Source organism: Urocampus carinirostris, chromosome 6, assembly GCF_059441175.1.
Source record: "Urocampus carinirostris isolate Australia breed hairy pipefish chromosome 6, RoL_Ucar_1.0, whole genome shotgun sequence".
NCBI classification, from domain to species: Eukaryota; Metazoa; Chordata; class Actinopteri; order Syngnathiformes; family Syngnathidae; genus Urocampus; species Urocampus carinirostris.
In genome coordinates, this window is record NC_142354.1 from 11,886,685 (window position 1) to 11,904,383 (window position 17,699).

The 17,699-nt window shown below is 39.1% G+C and overlaps 1 protein-coding gene across 7 annotated transcripts in view; it reads left to right on the forward strand.

The window, feature by feature from the left end:
- The first annotated feature begins 524 nt into the window (after nt 1–524).
- dlgap4b (discs, large (Drosophila) homolog-associated protein 4b) overlaps nt 525–17,699 on the forward strand; it is a 144,837-nt gene continuing 127,662 nt past the window's right edge. For all 7 annotated transcript variants that reach the window (XM_088337890.1, XM_088337889.1, XM_088337894.1 and 4 more), the window contains exon 1: nt 525–858. The gene's annotated coding sequence lies outside the window, so the exon portion shown is untranslated. The remainder of the gene's footprint in view (nt 859–17,699) is intronic.

Genomic DNA, 17,699 nt, shown 5'->3' on the forward strand with positions numbered 1-17,699 from the left:
TCTCTCTTCCTAAATGCATCTCTCTAGTTCTCTCTCCCCCTTTCCCTGTTTTACTCCCACTCCCCTCTCTCTGTCTCTTTCTCTCTTCCTCTCAACCTCTCATTCTTCCTCCATCACTCTCTCCATCCATGTACCTTTGTGTTTGCCTCCCTCCCTACCTTCACTTTGACTGTTTCACTCTCCATCTTCTCCCTTCCTTCTGCTTTCTCTTTCTCTCCTTCAACTTCTCTCTCTAGCTTGTTTGCCCCTTCCAAACCTCTCTTTCGTTCTCTCACTTTTTTCCTCTCACCCTCCCTCTTCTCACTCTCTCTCTCTCTCTATCTCTCTCACTCACTCCATCTCTTACTTTATCTCTTTTTCCCTCATTCCTTCCCTTCCTATTTCCCTCTCTCTATTTTTTTCTCTCTGTCTCTTGCCCTCTTAGCTCCCCTCTCTCCCTTTCAATCTCTCTTTCTCTCTTTCTCTGCGTCTGTCATTCTTCCCCCATTCTCTCTATGTCTCCTCCTCCATCTCTTCCTCTCTCCCTCATCCCTCCCTCACTTTCGCTCTCTGCCAGTCTCTCTCTCACTCGCTCCCTCTCTGTCTCCCCTCTAGTTATTAGTCTGCAGCATCCTCCTCGGTGTGGCACAGAGGTATCCTTCTCCCGTTCGTCTCTCATCGCATCATTTCGCCGTCCCCGCTTTTTTCCCGATGGAGGAGTCGACGGGTGCGGGAGCGTCTCAGCGTCTCGTCCTCCTTCCCCCGGAAAGGACAGGTTCCCATTTCGGTCCCGGGAAGTTCTCGGTGGCGCATGGATAAAAGCTCCCGAAGCGCTTCGGCTGTCGCTCCGACGGAGCGGAAGAGAGGATTCCGGCTGAGGTAAAACTGATGTTTTCTTCTAATGGATTTTTGATGCAGTCGGCAAAAACCGACTTGGGTTAATTTTCTGCACAGAGGAGAGTTGAAAATCGATGCGCCTTGTACACCAAATTTACATGCACGGAGGCACGCAGTGACCTACAGCGATTGCATGACATGTAATGTGGTTTTTGACTGACATTGCCCGAAAGAATGTCTCCTGAGCTAAATATCGGAAATGCACTTTAGTTGTACACAAGAGCAAGCGCGTATTAAATGTCAGCTTCGAGAGGGTAAGATTTAGCTTTAAAAAACATTGTGTCCCTAGTTATTTTTCCTTCCTATTATTCGATTGTTGTTGGGAGGGATTCAGTAGTACAGCAAAAAGACAAAAAGAGAAAAAAAATGAAAATTAACATATTGATTTATATCTCAATTGAATCGGATAGGAAAACAACACTTATTTTATTATTTTCCAATTTTGTGATTGCTTTAATTTGGAATTATAATATATTATAATTTTTTTAATTATATATATATATATATATATATATATATATATATATATATATATATATATATATATATATATATATATATATATATATATATATATATATATATATATATATATATATATACATATTTAAATATACATATGTATACATATTTAAATATACATATGTATACATACATAGAAAATTGAATTTATTTTTTGCATAGGAAAGAAACACTATTTGATTTAGTTTTAATTATTTTATTACTTATTTTTTACATTTGATTATTTAAAACTGTCTCGTGTTGTTATTTTTTTGCCCCATATTAATTTATGATTTCCCAATTATTCTATTTGTAAGTATTTATTTACGTTATATCATTTTAATGAGGTTCTTAAGTTTTTCCTTGTTCTCATGTAGGTTTTAGATCAGGGGATGGTGCCATAATAGTTTTCAATAATCTGTGGTTTGTGCAGACTCCTTGTGATTAAGGGCTATTCAAAAAGACTTGACTTGACCCAATGGTATTTTAGATTCTTTCAAATGTATTAATTTAATTATGAATTATTTATATATTATTTCATGATATTATGATTTATTATTTTTTAAAATATGTTAAATTATACCAGATGTACTTTTTAAATCATTTTAAATGTATCTGTTGGTATATTTATTTTTACGCATGTTTTTAGTATTTAATAATTATTAACAGAGTGATGGACAGAGAGAGAGAGAAAGAGAGGGACAGACAGAGAGAGAACGAGGGAGATGGATTTTAATTATTATATATGTATTCTAAATGATTTTAAGTTTATTTATTAAATTATGTATTTGCTATTCATTTACTGTATTAATTATGATTATTTAATAATGTTAGATTATTCTAAATTTATTTTTAAAAATGTTGTAAATGTATTTATTTATGTATCTTTTTGGTGGTTCATTTTTAGGAATGTTTTTATTATTTACTAATTATGTTATTTATAACTATTTGATTATGTTAAAGCATAAAAAGATATGATTTAAATATATTTATTTAATTATTAGTTATGTATGATTTAATGGTTTTAATATTCCCAAGTATTAAATTGCATTTAAAATCGTTTCAAACCTATGTTTTTTTATGAACATTTATTTTCGAATGATTTAATTATGTTAAATATTTTTAAATGTGGTTTAAACTATTTGAATATATTGATTTAATGATTTGTTATTTATTTGTTATTAATGATATAATTTACAAATATTTAATTATATTAAATGTATTTCAAATTATTTTAAATGTATTTCCTAAAATATTTATTTTTCATTTATTATTCATTTCATATTATATGTGATTATATAATTTTCTTATTTATTCAACATTTGTAAAAGATCAAACATTATGAGGTTACTAATTATTTTGGCTAACTGACCAGACAAATTAACATAAAATCAGTGGTCAAATATTCCTAATTTAGTTTTTTTTACAGCTCGTAATCATTAAAATCACTCCAAATTCTTGGCTGAAATTTTTCATCATATATCAAAAACCTTTGGAGCGGAAGCTAACTTTGTTTTGGGCTATTAAGGGTCATAAAAGGCGTTGATTTACGACACGATGGTAAGGGATTATTGAATCTTTGCTTCCCCGAGAAAGAATTGCCGTATTGATTGACAAGTCTGTAAATAGCCGCTTGGGACCAGCTGCACTCTCTTCAACCACATGGGAACGATAATAATCATAAAAAACACCATCTTTTCCCAAACGGAGTAATAGATAGGGGTTGGGGATTTTGCTAACATTGCTAATGGTAACACCGTTAGTAACGTTAGCTCTTTTCTTCCATCTTAATTTTAAAAACCAAAGCAGTTTATCGCTTTTGTTCTTTCAGATTAAAGCCGTCACTATAAATTAGATGTACGGAATAAAACACTAGTACCTGCAGCGAACGTGATATTACTGTCAAGACCAGAACGGAGACAGGACCTGTTTCTCTCAGTTTTATTGGAAAAAAAGGAAAGGGTTGCACCCACGATCCGGTGATCGCTGGGCGCCGGAGGCAGGTCGCTCTGAACGAGGAAGTGCGATGGCGGTTTCGGGAACGGAAAAAACGAGTCAGTAGCCGGGACAGGAGAGCAAAAACGTGGTCGGGGTCGGAAATGAGCCGAAACACAGGAGAGGAGAGTAGACGTGGTCAGGATCAAAAACGGGGAACGGACGGGAGCAAAAAACAGGTGGGAGTCAGGGTCGAAAAAGGTTTGCCGAGAGTAAACTGAGGTTCGCAGATGGACTGACAAATGGGGACAGATAGGAGTGGGTTTAAATAGGGACAGACAACCGTTTTGTCCGAATCCTAAAATGTTTTTCCCATACGAAGCAACAGTTTTTATGTTAATCCGTTCCCATGCATTCTAAAATATCCAAAATATAAACAAAACGTATACTTAAACCACTGGATCTGAGCTGGTCTGACTTCAAGACTCACCGTTCCACTCTAATGGGAATTCTGAAATGTATCCCACAAAAGGTTTGTGCAGTTTGAAGCTGAGATAGTAGAATATATTGACCTTTTCTTTAAAAAAAAAGCAAAATGACCAGTGAAACGACTTAATGTCAAGACCAGAACAGAAACAGTTTTCTTGGGAAGAAGGGAAAGGAGTGCCCACACGATTCGGTAATCGCTGGTCGCGGGGCGCAGGTCGCCTTTAAACGCGGAAGTGGCACTTCCTTGGCGAGCGATGGCGGTTTCGGGAGCGGAAAAAACAGGTCAGTAGCCGGAATAGGAGAGCAAAAACGTGGTCGGGATTGGAAACAAGTTGAAAGCCACAAGAGGAGATTAGTCGTGGTCGAAATATAAAAAAAATTGGATCGTTTTTCGGGACGGGAGAACAGACGTAGTCGATATCAAAACAGTTCGTAATTCGGGACCAGAGAGCAGACTTGGTCGAGATCAAAACAGATCGTAGCGGGAGACAAACCGGAGCAAAGAAACAGGACAGGCGAAAAAGGGCTTGCCCTGTAAAAACAGAGACTCGTAGACGGACCGACAAAAGGGGACTGACAGGAAATAGATTAAATACTGACAGGGAGCCAATCTGTCAACATGCTGCAACTGGCGCCACACGGGCGGGGGCCAATTGGGTGCCATGGCAACCGTGACACTTCAAGTAATATAAAGGCCTACATCGCATAAAGGCAACCCCCTAAACTGCTTTAAAATAGCCTCATACTAAAAGAAATTCCAAAAAATAACAAATAGTGCACCTTAACATCATTAATCCAGTTGTGTCTCCAGTGACCTGTTTAAGGTTATAAAATGTGATAACCGATGCGTTTCAGGAGCCATACATTCAAATTACAATGGGAATATTTGGTTATGGAGGCATACAACGTTTTAGGATGTTATATTGACTATAATGAGTGATACTCCTTTACTTATTGGTGGTCATGATTGTGTTAGACCCTGGGTCAAAATTGACATGCCAAGAACGGTTAGTGGTGGCATTTCCTGACATAATACGAGAATAATAAAGATTAACATATTAGGAAAAGCTAAAAAAAAACAAAAACATGTTTTAACAATTAACTGTACCTTCCCGCAGCACTGCAGTTGTTTCCTAATCACTTATTTTCTTGGGACTCCATTATCGTAGGCATAAAAAGGAAATGAAACCAACAAATTCACAATAAAACGAGATGTAGTGTCATGATTACCGATGGGAATCACCTGCGCCCGCTCTTTTGGCGCCAACCGCTGCGGGCTCTTATTGGCTTCCTGTCCCTACTTAAACCCAGTCCTGCCAATCCCCTGTTGTCAGTCCGTCTGCGAATCTCAGTGAACATTAGGCAAGCCTTTTTCGACCCTGACTCCCACCTATCCCGTTTTTTGATCCCGTCTGTTCCCGGCTTCGACCCATTTTTGTCCCATACTACGCCTTTTCTGGCTTACGACACGCTTTGACCCCGACCACGTTTTTGCTCTCCTGTCCGAGCTACCGACTCGATTTTTCCGTCCCTGACACTGTCATTGCTCGCCACGGAAGATCCACTTCCGCAGTCGGAGCACAACCCGAGTACCAGCGAACACCGAATCGTGGGCGCAGCCCTTTCTCTTTCTCCCGATAAAACTTGAGAAACGCAACGCAAGTGGGTCCTGATTCCGTTCTGGTCCTGACATTTAGTCCCTGATTGACTCTACAGTTGGAAGATATTGAGCAGCTTATGATCACTACCGCCTGTTAAGGAGTGTAATTTCTTATTTTTAGCATTATTTTGCCAAAACCTACTGAAGAGAGGTCAGCAACCCATTTTTGGCTCCCGACCCACTAGTTAAGAAGCACTGACCTAAACAACCATTTATAGCCAAAATGTTAATAAAACTGTCACGGTTGCCATGGCACCCAATTTGCCCTGCCCGTGTGTCATGGTTGCCATGGCGTCCAATTGGCCCCGCCCGTGTGGTGCCAGCTGCAGCATGTTGACGGATTGGCTCCCTGTCAGTATTTAAACTGTGTCCTGTCAGTCCCCTTTTGTCGGTCCGTCTGCGAATCTCCGTTTGTACGCAGCAAGCCCTTTTTCGCCTGTCCTGTGTTTTTGCTCCTGTTTTTCTGCCGCTACGATCTGTTTGATCTCGACCAGGTCTGCTCCCCTGTCCCGAATTACGACCTGTTTTGATCTTGACCACGTCTTTTCTCCCGTCCCGATTAACGATCCATTTTAGATCTCGACCACGTCTACTCTCCTCTCCTGGCTCCCGACTCACTTCCGACCCCGACCATGTTTTTGCTTTCCTGTCCCGGCTACTGACCCGTTTTTCCATTCCCAACACCGCCATCGCTCGTCACGGAAGTCCCACTTCCGATTTTTAGAGCGACCTGCTCCCCGCGACCAGCGATCACTGGATTGCGTGTGCAATCCTTTCCCTTTTTCCCAATAAAACTGTGAGAAACGTTACACGAATGGGTCCTGTTTCCGTTCAGGACCTGACAAAAACGTGTACCTAACAACGATAATCACATAAAAATAAACATGACTTTAATGTGAACACAAAAAAAGATTAAACATAATAGATACAAAAATATAAAACAGTTTGAAAGTATTCCTTTGACTTTTAGGGCATCGTTTAAATGTCAGACACTCGTCCACCATTATTGCAATCGTTTCCTTCTTCAACTCCATCGTTTTTCTCACTCTTTCCTTTCTCCCCTTTGCACTAAATTTCTTGGGATTCATGATTATCGGCAAAAAAAAGCAATCCAAGGCACTAATTTACAGTCAATTCACAACACTTGTTGCTAGCGGCGTTATAAGTCTTCGGTACCATCCGTAATCATGGTAAATGCGAACTCACGACCAAATAAGATCATCGAGTGCTGGTGGAAAACATCGAAGCGCACAGGGAAAGCAGTTGCTGTGTTTTGCGGAAACGTAGCTCACGTTTAGCATTCCGGACGCTAACGTGTAGCCACCCGGAGCTACCCGGAGCAATCCGGCTTCAACGCCGCTAAACAGAGACACGAAAACCGGGGAGAATCGGAGAGGAGGCGGACTTGCTAACACGAGGTGGTGTATCCCTGGATTTTCAAAAAGCGGATCTGCCCTATAGTGTGCGGAAATCAAAAAACAGAAACAGTGACAAAAAATGTAAACTGTGCAGAAGAGTCAAAATAACATTCCGGCATCCAGAATGATCGCTTCTCATCTCACTTAGCCACGGCTGTGTTTGAGTTCCCATTTTTCGTTTGGATACCGAAGCAAAAATTACCAAAATATTTGGGTCACATGCCGATTTCGGATATAGAGTCGTTGGAGTACCAAGGTATCACCGTATACAGTGATAAATAAATCCGTAACATCGCCACCTAAGATATTAATTCCACATCTGCGCTATACATTATTAAATCATGGTGCAGCATATACATACAGTGAAATAAGTATTTGAACACCCTGCTACTTTGCTGTTTTTTCCACTTAGAAATTATGGAGGGCCCTGAATTTTCAATTGTAGGTGCACGTCCACTGTGAGAGAGATAAACTAAAAAGAAAAATCCAGAAATCACAATGCATGATTTTTTTATGATTTGTGTGATACAGCTGCAAATAAGTATTTGAACACCTGAGTATCATCTAGAATTCTGACCCTGAAAGACCTGTTAGTCCGCCTGATAGAAGTCCACCTGCACTCCATGTATCATCCTGAATCAGATGAACCTGTTTGAGGTGGTTAGCTGCATAAAGACACCTGTACACCACATACAATCAGTAAGATTTCAACTTGTAACATGGCGAAGACCAAAGAGCTGTCCAAAGACACCAGAGACAAAATTGTACACCTCCAAAAGGCTGGAAAGGGCTACGGAGCAATTGCCAAGCAGCTTGGTGAAAAAAGGTGCACTGTTGGAGCAATCATTAGAAAATGGAAGAAGCTAAGCATGACGGTCAATCTCAATCGTAGTGGAGCCCCATGCAATGTATAACCTGGTGGGGTCTCAATAATTCTAAGAAAGGTGAAGAATCTGCCTTGAACTATATGACAGGAGTTGGTCAATGACCGGGGACCACTGATTCCAAGGTTACTGTAAATATTACACTAAGACGTCATGGTTTAAAATCATGCATGAAAGGTTCCCCTGCTCAAACCAGCACATATCAAGGCCCGTCTTAAGTTTGCATATAACCCTTTGGATGATACAGAGAAGTCATGGGAGAAAGTTTTGTGGTCAGATAAGACCAAAATAGAACTTTTCGGTCCTAATTCCACAAAGCGTGTTTGGAGGAAGAAGAATAAAGAGTACAATCTGAAGAACGCCAGCCCTACTGTGAAGTATGGGGGTGGTAGCATCATGCTTTGGGGGTGTTTTTCTGCACATGGGACAGGACAAGTGCACTGCATTAAAGAGAGGATGACTTGGGCCGTGGATTGTGATATTTTGGGGAAGAACCTTCTTCTCCTCAGTCAGAGTATTGAAGATGGGTCGCGGCTGGGTGTTCCAACACGACAACGACCCGAAGCACACAGCCAGGAAAACCAAGGAGTGCCTCCGTAAGAAGCATATCAAGGTTCTAGCATTACCCAGCCAGTCTCCAGACCTGAACCCAATTGAAAATCTTTGGAGGAAGCTCACCAGACCAGAAACCTCACTGGTCTAGAGAAGATCTGTATAGAGGAGTGGGCCAAAATCCCTCCTGTAGTGTGTGCAAACCTGGTGAAAAACAACAGGAAACGTTTGACCTCTGTAATAGCAAACAGAGGCTACTGTACCAAATATTAACATTTATATTCTCAGGTGTTCAAATACTTATTTGCAGTCATAACACACAAATAAATGGTTAAAAAAAAATCATGCATTTTGATTTCTGTTTTTTTCTTTTTAGTTTTTCTCTCTCACAGTGAGCATGCACCCACTATGAAAATTTCAGATCCTCCGTGATTTTTAAGAGGGAGAAAAAGTAAAAAAGCAGGGTGTTCAAATACTATATATACTGGTATATATATATATATATATATATATATATATATATATATATATATATATATATATATATATATATATATATATATACGCATAAAAAGAAGAAAATGGAATATGCCGCCCTTGAATCCTCGCTTAAGCGCTGGCAGTTCTAATACAGCGCCGTTTGTCATTCCTTCCACAAAATACGTGCTCAAACAGAAGGCAAATGCTGACCTCTATAGCCATAAAAAATACAAATTCTCTACTGTTATAGATATTTATATATTTTGAATGATTGCTTTTATTTGCTGAGCATTTTCTGCTACACCATTTTAGGCCTTCATGTGTGAGAGCTAGCATGCAAAGAAAAAACTATTCTAGCATTTATTGGTTTTTATGTGCAGGCACATAACCAAATAATAGATCTCTTTCTCTCTCTCTCTCTCTCTCTCTCTCTCTCTCTCTCTCTCTCTCTCTCTCTCTCTCTCTCTCTCTCTCTCTCTCTCTCTCTCTCTCTCTCTCTCTCTCTCTCTCTCTCTCTCTCTCTCTCTCTCTCTCTCTCTATCTGTCTCTCTTATCTATCTGTCTATCTATCTATCTATCTATCTCTCTTATCTATCTGTCTATCTCTCTTATCCATCTCTCTTATCTATCTATCTATCTATCTATCTATCTATCTATCTATCTATCTATCTATCTATCTATCTATCTATCTATCCTCTCTCTCTCTCTCTCTCTCTCTCTCTCTCTCTCTCTCTCTCTCTCTCTCTCTCTCTCTCTCTCTCTCTCCCCCCCTCTCTCGGTCTCTCTCTCTCTCTCTCTCTCTCTACAGTATCATATCTATCTCTCTTTCTCTGAAGTTTTGGACAGATAGACAAATCTAAAAACAGTGCACCAAAACAACACAATATTCTGTCATATAAATCAATTTGTGTTTGTCAATTCACTTGACAATACACAAAGATAGATAGACATATACTCTATACACCCGCAAATATGTAAGATACTCTTTTCCAACCACTTATCCACAAACAAATATAACAAAAATTTAAACCCAAATTTCAAAATTTTGTTAACAAATTTGTTTTTTTGGGGTGGTTAAAAATTCACAATGTGCAAGTAATAAAATATGCTTGAAAGTCTGCCCCTTGTGTAGGGTTAGATATGTCATTTTTATTAGTTTTCTTTTTACTGTATCTTGTTTAATTATTTATTTTCAGTTGTTTTTGATAACTTTGTTTCATGATAAAACAGCCAAACACAAGACAGTTGAATCTTTTGTGCCAATTTTGTTTGCAATGATGCAATGTTCAATTAAAAAAATGTAAGATCACTTTTAGATAAACCGTCTTGGCGCCCACTGCTGGACTAACGTGGTACTACAACTCAAAGTGTCACACCGTTTTCGTGAGTACTCTTATTTGCATTGATATAACGTACTTAGTGGCTTATAACTCAGGTGAAAAAAACAAAATTGATGATGTAATTAGTTGCCAACGCTATCGATAATCTATTTTAATCGATTAGTTGTGACAGCCCTACTTAAATATATATATTATATGTATACCAGCTCAGTAGCCTAGATGGTAGTGTGCCCGCTTTGAGACTGGGAGGTCGCTGGTTCGCGCCTCGACCGAGACATACCTAATTGGTATAATGGCGGCGCCCTCTGGCTGCGGCTGCATCGACTCGCTACAACGGGTCAGGTGTATCGACATTTCGTTCTGTGTACATTGTTACAAAGAATGACAATACAAAGGAAATTATTATTATTATTATTATATTATAGTCAGGAGATTATTTGGTGCTAAATATGACATGATAGTGGTGTGAGCTGTATAAAATCAAGAATATTGTTGTGTATTCTATTGTTCTATTTGTCTGTATGCTAGCACTCACAAATCAAGGCAAAACACGGAGCACGGGCAAACATTCGAAACGCTGAAAATGAATAAACCCGGCTAGCTAGACGCGGCCGCGGGCTTGGGGTCCGTCTTTGTGTTCGTGCTAGCGAGCGAGAGCAGAAGAAATGACGAGATACGAAGAGACGTAGTCCGACTGAGCGAATGGCGGCGGAGGAAAAGAGAGAATGGCTCAGAGTGAGCGTAACCTACAATTTGGGGGAAGTGGGGGAATTGAGGCTAATAACACGGGCTAGATTTGGTGGTCACTCCGAAAAGCTAGGCCGAAAATCAAGCTGTCTCATAGCCCTGGATAGAAAAGAATCCTGCTGCTAGCGTGTATCTTTTGAATGATTCGAAGCAGAAAAGTGCACTAGAGCAGGGGTGTCCAACTCATCTGGGCTGGGGGCCACATGCTAGAAAAGCAAATCTCACGGGGGCCAGACTAGTAGATTTTAAGAGAAAGAGAGAAAGAAAGAGACAGAAAGAGGAAAAGAGAGAACAAACAGATACAGTAAAAAAAGAGAATGAGATAAGGAAAGGGAGAGAAAAAAAAGTTAGAGGTGGGAAAATGTGAAGAAAAAAAGTAAGATGAAGAGAAAAAGAAAAAGAAAGAGGTGGAAACATAAAGAATAAAAAAGAGAAATAAAGTGAGAGAGACAAAGTGAGAAATCTAAACAGAGAAAAAGAGCAGAGAAAGACGGAGAGAAAAAGAGAGAGCTCCTAAAAGAGAAAGAGAGAACACACAGAGACAGTAAAAGAAGAGAATGAAAGAAGGAAAGGGAGAGAGATTGAAAAAAGGGAGTGAAAAAAAGAAAGATGAAGAGAAAGAGAAACAAAGAGATGGAAAAATAAGGAAATAAAGTGAGAGGGACAAAGTGAGAAATCTAAACAGAGAAAAAGAAAGAGAGAATAAGAGAAGAGAAAGAGAGAGCTTGTAAAAGAGAAAGCGAGAGAACACACAGAGACAGTAAAAGAAGAGAAAGAGAGAACGAAAGGGAGAGAGAAAGGGGTACCGATGGAAAAAAAGGAGAGAAAAAAAGAAAGATGAAGAGAAACAGAAAAAGAAAGAGATGGAAAAATAAAGAAATAAATAGAGAAATAAATTGAGGGACAAAGTGTGAAATCTAAACAGAGAAATAAGAGAAGAGAAAGACAGAGCGAAAAAGAGAACGCTTGTAAAAGAGAAAGAGAGAGAACACAGTAAAAGAATAAAAAGAGAGAAGGAAAGAGTAAAAAGTAGAAAGTTTAAGAAACAGAGAAAACACACTAGATGGAAAAAGGGAGAGGATACGAGAAAGATGAAGAGAAAGAAAGATATGAAAAAAAAGAAATAATGAAAGAAAGGAAGTGAGAGAGAGGACAAAGTGAGAAATCCAAACAGAGAAATATAAAGAGAGAATAAAAGACGATAAAGACAGAGAGAGAAAAAGAGAGAGCTTGTGAAAGAGAAAGAGCGGGAACCAGGGAGACAGTAAAATAAAGTGAAAGAGAGAAGGGAAAGGTAGAGAAAAAAAGGTAGCTACATTTTTATCATTATATGGCTAGCTACCTTTGAACTTTTATACATTTTAACTAGCTACCTCTGTATATTTTTAGCTAACTTGCTCTTTACCTTCACACCCTTCTTTCTAGCTATCTTTGTACCATTCTAGCTACTTTTATACTTTCTAGCAATTTAGCTAGCTACCTTCATAGCTACATTTTCATCCTAATAAATAGCTACCTTTGAGCCTCGATACTCCTCTAGCTAACCAGCCACCTTTACATCTTTCTAGCTAGCTATCCTTTTTTGCATTTTTGATATCTACCTTTGTACATTTCTAGCTTGCTACCTTTTTTTTACGTTTGTACCATCGTAACTACCTACCTTTGAACCTTTCTGGCTATCTATCGAGCTACCTTCTTAACTTTCTAGCAAGCTACCTTGGTACCCATCCAGCTACATTGGTATCTTTTTAGTTAGCTACAGAGCTACCTTTTTACCTTTCTCGCAAGCTGTTTAGCTAGCTACCCTCAAACCTCTCTTGCTAGCTACATTTTTATCATTATGTGGCTAGCTACCTTTGAACCTTTATACAATTTAACTAGCTACTTCTGTATATTTTTAGCTAACTTGCTCTTTACCTTTGCACACATCTATATAGCTATCTTTGTACCTTTTGAGCTACATTTCTAAATTTATAATTAGCTACCGCGCTACCTTGTTACCTTTCTGGCTAGCGATCTAGCTTGCTACCTTCAAAACTCTCTTTCTAGCTACATTTTTATCATTATAGCTAGCTACCTTTGAACCTTTATATATTTTTAACTGTACCTTTTTAGCTAACTTGCTTATTACTTTCGTACTCTTCTATCTAGCTTCCTTTTATACTTTTCTAGCTACCTTATCTTTTTATTTTTCCTGCTACCGTTTTATCTTTCTACCCTGATTGTATTTAAAGCGTTTTAACTTTCTAGTAAGCTATCGAACTACTGTTTTACCTTTCTGGCCAGCAATTTAGCCAGGTACCTTCAAATCTCTTTTTTCTAGCTTTATTTTAATATTTATAGCGAGCTACCTTTGAACTTTTATACATTATACCTCTGTAGATTTTTAGCTTAATTGCTGTTTACCTTCGTATCCCCCTTTCTAGCTATCTGTGTACGTTTCTAGTGAGTTTTTTTACTTTCTCTTTAGCTTTACAGCTACCTTTTTACCTTTCTGGCTAGCGATTTGGCTATCTACTTTCAAACCTCTCTTGCTGGTCACAGTTTTACTTTTATAGCTAGCTACCTTTAAACCTTTTTACATTTTAACTAGCTTTCTCTGTATATTTTCGCTAACCTGCTCTTTATATGTGTACCCTTCTATCAAGCTATCTTTGTACCTTTCTAGCTATTTATGTATCCACCTTTTTAGCCACCATTTAATCCTTTTCCTTTTCCTGCTACCTTTTTACCTTTGTATGTAATGCATTATAACTTCCTTACCGGACAGAATCTCCAGGAACGCAAGCTTCCCTACAACAACAAAATGAAAAACACTCAAGACTGCAAAAAGAGACAAACAAGGCGGCAGGCGTCTATATTTAAACCTCAGCAGAGCGATCTACAGATGTTTTCCTCGCCGGGGACGCAAAAACGTATCCGCCGGAGCGAGCGACAAAATCTTTTGTACCGCGTCGGCTTTTTATTTTCTTTCTACCCTCGCAAAAAGTTTTTAATAGAATCAGATCACGGCATCTCTGTATTCACGGCAGGTAGCAAAGATATACAAAGTCTAGTTTTCTATTTGATGCTTTGATTACATTAAACACGATTGATTCCAATAAAAAGCAAAAACAGAAAGGTAAAAATCTTAAATTGTAGCTAGCACGAAAGACTCAAAGGGAACAAGCTCGAAAGGTAAAGAGCCAATTAGCAAGAAATGTTCATACAAAAGTATAAAGGCAGCTATTGAAATCACTTGCAAGAAAGGTAAAAATGTGGCTAGCTGGAAAGGTAGAATAATACAAAGTTACATAGTTTGAAAGGTAAAAAGTTAGTTAGCAAGAAATGTTCAAGGGTAGCAAGCTAGAAAAGTATAAAGGCGGCTATCTGAATCACTTGCGAGAAAGGTAAACGTGGCTAGCTGGCAAAATAGAATAATACAAAGTTAGATAGCTTAAAAGGTTCAAAGGTAGCAAGTTCGATTGGTAAAAAGGTAGTTAGCACCAAAAGTATAGAGGCAGTTATCTAAATCACTTGCGGGAAAAGTGAATATGTGGCTAGCTGGTGAGGTAGAATAACAACCAAGTTAGCTATTTTGAAAGCTTACATGTTGCAAGCTCAAAAGGTAAAAGGTAGTTAGCAAGGAAAGTCTAAAGGCAGCTATCTGAATCACTTGCGAGAAAGGTAAACATGTGGCTAGCTGGCGAGATAGAATAATACGAAGTTAGCTAGCTTGAAAGATTCCAAGGTTGCAAACTCAAAAGGCAATTAGTAAGAAAAGTATAAAGGCAGCTATTTAAATCTCTTGCGAGAAAGGTAAAAATGTGGCTAACTGGCGAGATAGAAGAATGCGAAGTTAGCTAGCTTGAAAGATTCAAAGGTAGCAAGCTCAAAAGGTAAAAAGGTAGTTAGTAAGAAAAGTACAAAGGCAGCTATCTAAATCACTTGCGAGAAAGGTAAAAATGTGGCTAACTGGCGAGCTAGAATAATACAAAGATGGCTAGCTAAAAAGGTTCAAAGTTGGTTAGCAAGAAAGGTTTAAAGATGGCTATCTTAAAAGGTAAGAAGTTGGCTAGTTAGACACGTAAACAGGTAGCTAGCTAGAAAGGTACAAAGGTACGAGAAAGGTACAAAGGTAGCTTGTATTATGTATTACGTTTTAAAGGTATCTAGCTAGCTTGCTAGAGAGATTGAAGGCTTTAAAAGTAGACAGCTAGGTAACTCAAAGGTAGCTACCGAAAAAGTTTCAAATGAAGATAGCCAAATCGCTAGCTAGAAAGATACCTGGATAGGAATGGGTAAAGTTACATAGATATCCAGCTAAATTGCTAATTAAAGGGTAGAAAACTCACAGAAGTAGCTAGCTAAAAAGGTAAAAACTTTAAAAAGTAGTTATCCACCTATTTACCCTTGCACATTTCTAGCTATCTATTTTTGTAACCCCAGTGATGTGAAATAATATTATACTAAATAACGAATATTGTTACAATCAAGGTTTTGTTCTCTTTTGCCGATGAATAACGTGGGATCACAAATGAGTTTTTAGGGATCACAATGAAGGTAGATTGAAGAATAAAACCCTTGATTATCAGCCACTTTATTATCGTCACACTGACTGAAAAATGATGACTTCCGAATGAGATGTCACAATCCATTGTATCAATTCTTTAAAACCCCAGTGTCTAATATGTAGCAAACCCGTAATTGTTTCTTCAAGACCTCTGTATTAGGATGTTGCCCAATCTCAAGCAGGCTCATCACCATGCATCAACCTTAGAACACAGTGACGAAGAAACTGAGGACTTTTATGCCCAGGGTCAAGACATCATAGACATATCACCAAAGAAAAATATTATTATCCTGCAAAGCTCCGAGAACACCAAAATTGGAGAGTACTTTAGGAACAAGCTGTAACCCAGAAACCAATAATAGAGAACAATGACTCTCCAAACTTAGCTACAACAACTTGGTCCTGGCAAACAGTCTGGGCAACCACGAAAACTTAGAACATGGACATGGCACCCCCTGATATAATCCATTAGAGTCAGGTCAACCATCATAAACCCAGAACGTTTCAAATGTGGAATCAAGACAGCAAGCACTTGCACATATCCAGGAGCTGACATAGGAAGTGATCAAGACCTGGTCATGCTGAACTTCTGCGCTTGCCTCCAGAGGATCAAGAAGTCATGGAACCCACAGATCAAAATTAACCTTGAGCAACTGAAAGACCCACAGTTGGTTGAGAGCTTCCAGGCCTTCATTAGCAAGAGGTTTGCGTCTTTGATCGCCTTGGACCAAGATGTCGAAACCCTTCATACAAAGTTTTTAGAGACACTAACTAAAACAGGAAAACGTATTGTGGGAAAACACCGGAAGAAGATAAAGCCATGGGTCACAAGCGAAATTCTCCAACAGGGCAATACGGGTGAAGAACTCAAGAGGAAAAGAAATAGCCCAGAAAGAGCAGCCATGGATAAAGAAGCCATCAAGAAAATAAGAAAAAGCTTGAGAGAGGCGAAGGAGAAATAGACCAATGCTCAGAATTAAAAGAAGGCCTCAACAAGAACATATTCAATGAAAGCCTAGATTGTAAAAGACCTCTCACAAACAAAACAGGCACTCAGGATGAAGCACGGAATAACCTAACTCAAGAAATAAGATGACAGATAGATGGACAGAATACTGCTCCATACTCTACAACAATCCGCCACGGGGAGACCCTCAGGTCCTCAATAATTCCAGCCAAAAGGCAAAGATATGACTTCCCTATTCCATAAGAAAATAGGTCAAGGCAGCATTTAACTCACTGAAGAACGGAAAGTCTCCAGGGATCTACAACATCCCATCAGAACTCATACAAAATGTTGGTGAACTAACTATAGACATCTAGCACACAGGACAGTGGCCATCTGCTAAACCACCAATCGCTTGAACCTGTATACAAATTTAAATGTCTTAGAGCTGTTATAAAAAAGGGGTCAGAACCAGAAATCATGATCAGGACAGACTTAATCTCATCTGGAGGAACAAGAACATAGCAGTGAAATCAAAGATCAGGCTCCTGCAAGCGATGGTTACTTGTACGTGGACTCTCACAGCAAAGCTGGAAAGGAAAATCATGGCCAAGGAGATGCGATGCTACAGGAAACTCCTAGGCATCAGCTACATAGCCTATGTGACAAACGAATCGGTTTGCATCACCATCAGAGTAGACATTGGACCCTAGAAGAACTGTTGTCCACTGTGTGCAGAAGAAAACTGCAGTGGTATGGTCATGTCACAAAATCATCAGGACTGGCCTAGATTATTCTCCAGGACACAGTCCAAAGGGTTAGGAGGAGAGGAACACTGAAAAGATCTGAGCCAGCAACATTAAGGAATGGACTGGTGCCAACTTTATCTTGACCCAAACACAGTCCAGGAACTGTCAACAGAAGAGAACGCTGTCCAGAGCTCTGTCCTCAGTGGTGCCCCGATGACCCAGACGGTTAAAGGATCCGTGAAGCAAAAAACATCACTGACGAGGATCTAATTAACCTTTAAAGTATGTCTTTGAAACAGTAATATTTCCACCTCACTGTCGAATTCATCTATCATTAAAAGGCAGCGACCCTTTTAAACGGCACGTCAGACGGAAAACATCGTCATTATTCCCACAATATCCATTACTACTAATCTCACGTCTTTATTCTCCGCCCTTGCATATGCGGCGTAACCTTCATATTTAATGGCGTTGACCTGATTTTGCGACGCTCGGGGTCGTTAGCTTACGGGCTGGTATGTTAGCTTACGGGCTGGTATGCAGCCCACGTCGTCCGATGACATTACCAGC